Below are 6,172 nucleotides of genomic sequence, written 5' to 3'. Positions count from 1 at the left end.
TCCTCTATCATTTTCCCTTCCGCCACTGTAATTGCTGCCTGTAATTTCCAAGTGTCTCATGAACAGCCGTAAGCTGATCCTTGAGTCTCTGAGTGTGAAGTTTTCTCCATCCTTATTTCCTATCTGTTGTATACAGAAACTCAAATGCCAGAGATTCAAGTCTACCACAACACGGGAGTTCTGCACTAGCATTAGAACTTAAGAACTGCTCCTTGATCCCCAGATCTCTACTTGGGATGATAATGAGAGGAGAATCCCAACCCTACAGCTCCTGAGCACCTGGTCTCCAACAGAAACTGATAGCATCCAGCATATTTCAGGTGCTTCCAAGCCGGGTGCTTTCAGGTGGGAGCAGGCATACTGCCTTGTGACAGCAAAGCTTGTGAAATAGGACGGCAGGGCCATAGTGATGAGAACAGGAGAGCATGATTAAAGGCAAGTGAGAGGTGAGGGATGTTGTCATTCGTAGCGCCAGCAGCACAAATCCTGCCGTCCTGTGGGTATCAGCTGGGAATAAGGCAGCAGTCAAAAAACAGCTCAGTGGGATTTTAACAAAACATCCGTTTATCAAAGTAATCCTAAAAAAAGCATAGCCCTGGCTTTTGAAAATGGCAGTGAAAAGACAGCTGCATCAATCAGCGCTCTTACAAGCTATCAGGAGAATTACTTTCATTTTTTTACTTTCTATCTAAGCATCGAACAGTCAATGCACTAACTTTTTAGTTATTTTTATGTGCTATTATCTCTCAAGCTGAATGCGTTTTGGTCTCTATTGCTGTGCTGTAAAAGAATTACTTCAAAAGAACGTATGAAAGCTACCATTAGGGATCATTCATCCTTTTCTGGCTGGTTTCACCTACAAAAAAGCAGAGAGGACACAGAAATCAAATCGAGGGCCGTGGACAGGCAGTGCTGGAAATCCCTAGAAATACCATGGCCACTTTGCTGCTGGAGCACACCAGTTCATTCTCCAAAGCAACTGGAAAAATCACCAGTGCCAAATTCTGCCTGCTGTCATGGGTACTTCTACCTGAGGGCAGGCACAGACTCAGTGTCGCAGGGTGAGAGCCCTGGGAGCTGGTGGGTATCGCCTGCCATAATAAACCCTTTCTGCACCTCCACAGCAGAGAGCAGGGCTTGGTGCACACCATAACTCGAGCCCTCATGAAAATCATAGAATCACAGAATATCCTCAATGTAAGGGACCCACAAGGATCACCGAGTCCAACCCCGGGCTCCACACAGCACCACCCAAACCCTATGGCTGAGAGTGCTGTCCCAGTGCTCCCTGAGCTCTGGCACTGGGGCTGTGCCCCCTGCCCTGGGCAGCCTGTGCCATGCCCACCACTGGGGCACAGCCTTTCCCTCACCCCCAGCCCTTCTCTGACAGCTCCATGCCGTCCCCTCAGGCCCAATGCTGTCACACAGAGCAAAGCTCCGCGCTGCAAGGAGCTGCAGGCCGCCATGAGGCCTAGTGCCATCAGCACTGCCCTGGGCTGAGCCAAAGGGCCTTTTGAGCTCAGGCGCCTAAGAACATTTTCCTGGTTGCCCTTCAAACGAAACCAAATAAATACATAGCAACTCCAACAAAGGACACTTAGGAGATGCTTTCTGAAAACGTAATTTCATTAAAGGGTTTTAAGGAAATTGTCTTCACTCAAAAAAAAAAAAAAAAAGTGAGGAGAAATGGTGCTATGCCAGGACTTGGTGACGGCTCTGTCCCTCTCAGCCCCTTGGCCCAGTGCTGGGCACGGGAGCCTCAGTCCAACTTTCATGCTCACTTTGCTTCCCCCCCACTCTAGCTGATCCCCAATGTCTAACAGTTTCTCCCTAGGGAGCACAGAGACTTGGGGGCTACAACATCATTCAGCATTGCCAGTTGTCTTTGCTCTCAAATCTTTCCAAACCTCAGAAATGACAGCAGGGCATTATTAATTTCAGCCCTATATCCTGCAGCCCTATATCCTGCAGTATCTTTCTACTATCCCACCACATCCACAGCCCTGGGAGCACAGCTGCCCAGACCAAGCTCCAGCTGCCAACATTTACCTCAAGTCACCCAGATCTCTGCAAATGCAGCCATCATCATATTCCATGGGGCCTCAGGACCTGCAGGGTCCCAGCATGGATCCCTTTGCCCCTCCTGGGGCAGTGGGTCATTCTCTTGTTGGAGTAACTGCTGGTATTTGCTGCTGGCTCATGCCCCTGAGGCAGTGGAATTTGTTATAGTTGAACAGGAGATCAATACACGGTGTAACTAAGATAGATGGCTGCAGGTTCTCCTACTCTGTTGCCTTTACTGCAGATGTTGACTGCCATACCAGGAGCTGCCTCCTGCTCCTGGTCCTCTTCAGTTTTATGGCCACATTTACAGTAAATTACAATCGTGGTTTTGTTAAGAAGAGCCCTCTAGCTGTGCATGCTTCATATTTTCATTTAATTACTGCTTTGCTCTTTTTTTTTTTTGTTTTTTTCTCTTAATTAACCAAGAAGTTCTTGTCTAGTGGACTGAACCAAAATGAGACAAGAGAAAACAGCAGCATCCATTAAGGTTCTTCACAGCAATTCAGCATTAAGTGATGCTGAGCCTGAGGGCTGACATACACCCCCAGAAACCCCTATTCTGCTTGTGCACTCAGTACAGACAGATGCTCCAGAGTGGCCCTGATCTGGACACACAGTATTTTTTGCTACCTCTAGTCCCCCAGTCCCACCCAAACCAACACACACATCTAATCACCATAGGGTTAGAGACAAGTTCTGTGCAAAGCCTGAGCTCAAGGGCAGCACCACATGCTGATTTGTGCTCTGTCACAAAGGCAGTAGCCAGAGTGCTGGAGGATTAGAGCCAAAAACAGGGACTCTACTTCTCAAAGTAGCAGCTGTACCAGCTGCTCCTGGGTTCCTCTGGTTTAATGAGCAGGTGCTGGCAGGTACTGATGGCCAGAACCCTCCTAAAGAGAGACTGGCCTAGGTGCCGTGGCTACAGCATCTCTGGGGTTCACACCAAGCACACCTCACACACCTCCCTCTCCAGGAAGGGCCAAAGAACACACTTTTAGGCATCATCTGCAAATATCAGATAAGTGTACGGCTTACAGTGCTCCCAGAGTTAAAACTCTCATACACGTAAAACATCTTTAAGTTGCCTGGCACCTCACCTGGTTTCTTTGGACAGGGAAATCAAAGTCACAGACAGTTTATTCTTTCTCATGTAGACAGGATAAATGAGCATCTGGTCACTGACTGTACCTCCAGCCCTCATTGTGCTGCTGGAATCACTCTGAAATCAGTACTTAAGAGAAATGGAACCACTGAGAACAACCAAGAACAGAATAGCACAGACCCATGGACCAAACCAATAGACGCTAATCTCAGGGCAGGGAGGGGGAACAAAACAAAACAAAAGCCACCCAGCCATGCAGGTGTTTTGCTAGTCCACAGCTCGCTTCATAAATGCTTGAAGTTTTCATGGAAAGTCCCAACAGGTATATCCAGTCTTGGTGACTTTGTTTTAACAAAAGGTAATGACTAGATGATGTCATCCTCACCTTGTATCAAACCAGATAAAACTGCACACACAGAGTATCTCCAGAATAACAAGCTCCCATGCAGGCTTCACTAAATCTGGAAGGATTAGACCACCACACACTTGGCTGCTTTTACAGCGTTCATGAACCTGGACCAGCTGCACAAACTAAGCTCAGACCAGAGTTGGCAAGCACAAACCCACATTCACAAAGACCATGCCAGCAACAGGCCTGCTGCTCACGAGCAAATGAAAGCAGAGGCTGAACCACAGAGATCTGAAGGTCTCTTAGGCTTGAAATTCTCCAGCTATCTTTAATGCCATGTGTCAGTGGGCAAGGGCTCAGCTTGATGCTGTTCCTGTAATTTCTGATTCCAAATCAACCTTGATTCCAATGAAGAGATACAGAGCCATTTATCAAATGCACCGTTACGTGAGATGAACTTGCACAGCTGCAAGTAGGAATAGGCATGTGGCACAGCTGAGTCCCAGCAGTGGACAACTGCTTTCTCTGGGTTCATTAGCTTAATCCTCAAGTCCTCAAGCTGTAACTGGAGCACGCTGACACCAAGCAGCTCACCTGCTTTTGACCACAAACCAAAAGGCAAAACAAAGTGTCATCTTCCATGCTGGTAGGTTGCTGGTCACTGAAAGGTGGGTGGGAAAGCAATCAAAAAAATCAAATCCTTTCAGCATTTGACCACATCTGCTTTTTTATTTCAACTCACCTAATGCCATTTGCATCCTTCATAAGGAGCCTTGTAGATGGAACAACAACTGCACAGAGTGCAGTAGGAATACAGTGCCAAGCTTTCTGAAGCAAATGAGAAACTTGCAGTTTTATTTGAAGCTGAACATAAGGGGCCCCAGTGCCCCTCCGCAATTGTTTTGTTCTGAAGCTTTGATGGTCTTTATGTTCTCGTCGCAGTTCTGTAATAACTGGAGCAGGCCAGAAATTGCTTCTGCCTTGTAGGTATGTTTCTGAAAGAAAAGCTAAATTGGAATTAGCAAAAATAGCCATCCTCCTGCTCACATGAAATCACACTGTCTGTAACCCAGTTTGCAAGCTTCAGTGGCATATGGAGACTAAAGTGAGCCCAATCCTCTCACCTATATGTGGCGGCAGCAGCACACCCAGGGACGGGGGACAGGGAGTGCAGCACAGACGGAGGATGAGGTGATGAGTTTTAAAAGCCCATCGCCTTGCAGCTTTCTTCTCTGTGAACACTGAAATGCATGAGGTGAGAGTGAACTAATGGAATCCTGTTGGTTGTCAGGATGCAAAACTTTTTGTGGTACAGAGACGTGCTGAATAAAAGTAGAGATCACAGAGAATAAAACTAGAAAGGGTTGAAAGCAAACAAGCAGCAGTCCCTCCTGCTCAGTGAGCGAGGAACATCTTCGCAGTGTTGTAGACACAGAGTTTGGACATTGTCATGGGGAAAACAGAGACATTCCTGGAAAATACCCTTTATCATGGCTATTGCCCTGGTCAGGGATGGCACGCTGCAAGGACATCTCTGGTATGACTCAGGACAGTTAGAAGATTACAGGTACCAGACATCTTCCCCAAATTCTAGCCTAACAACAAAAAAATGCTACTCACCAGCAAGCTGAACAGCACTAAGCATTCCAACAGGGAGCACAGAGGAGTTAATGTGACTGCTGCGAGAGCAAGCCCTGATGCACAGATGTAGCAGCAGTGCACTGTCCCCAGCATACACCCACTGATGTCTTCTCTGCTACAGAACACAGCAAGAGTTTTCAAGGTATTTTTGGCATCATTTTATTCCCATCTCTAAATGATAAATACCTTTTCCCATCAATCTTTCAACACTGCCAGTCTTAAATAAAGGCGAAGCATTCTAGAACTACAATTTAAAATGCTGAATTTCCAGTACATAAACCTGTATCCAAATGCTTTTAAAACGTCTCAGTGTGAGTGGCAGCAGATAACGATCTCTGTGTTCTTTCTTCAGACAGACATCACAAACCACGACCAACTCAGAAGTTTCTGTTCAACTGTAAATTTGCCTCTGCCTATGCCTACCTTACAAAGCCACCAGAAAATGCAAGAGGTACCACCATCCAGGCACAATGAGCAGGCCTGTGGGGTATTTCACTCGAGCATTACCTGCCCATGCATAAGAGAAACACAATGAAGGGACCTACAGGAAAGCTGGGGAGGGACTTTTTATAAGGGCAGGTAGCAACAGGATGAGGGGAAATTATTTTAAACTTTAAGAGGGTAGATCTAGACTGGATATTAGGAAGAAATTCTTTACTGTGAGGGTGGTGGGACACTGGAACGTGTTGCCCAGTGAGGTTGTTGATGCCCCCTCCCTGGAGGCATTCCAGGCCAGGCTGCATGGGGCTGTGAGCAGCCTGGTCCAGAGGGAGCTGTGCCTGCCTACAGCAGGGGGTTGGAACTGCATCATCTTAAAGGTCCCTTCTAACACAAACCAGTCTATGATTCCACCAAAGCTTCTCCTGGGTACTCCTGTAAATTTTATGATGATTTTTTCTAATGGAGCACTAATAGAGCATTACTAAAACTTTACCAAATTAATCATGTGTGGGACAAAGATTTTGTGTATGGGATGTTGTTTATCAAGACAGTTATATGCTATCTGAAGGGTTATC

This window comes from Lagopus muta, chromosome 2 (genome assembly GCF_023343835.1).
Source record: "Lagopus muta isolate bLagMut1 chromosome 2, bLagMut1 primary, whole genome shotgun sequence".
NCBI lineage: Eukaryota > Metazoa > Chordata > Aves > Galliformes > Phasianidae > Lagopus > Lagopus muta.
This window is presented reverse-complemented; position numbering follows the sequence as displayed.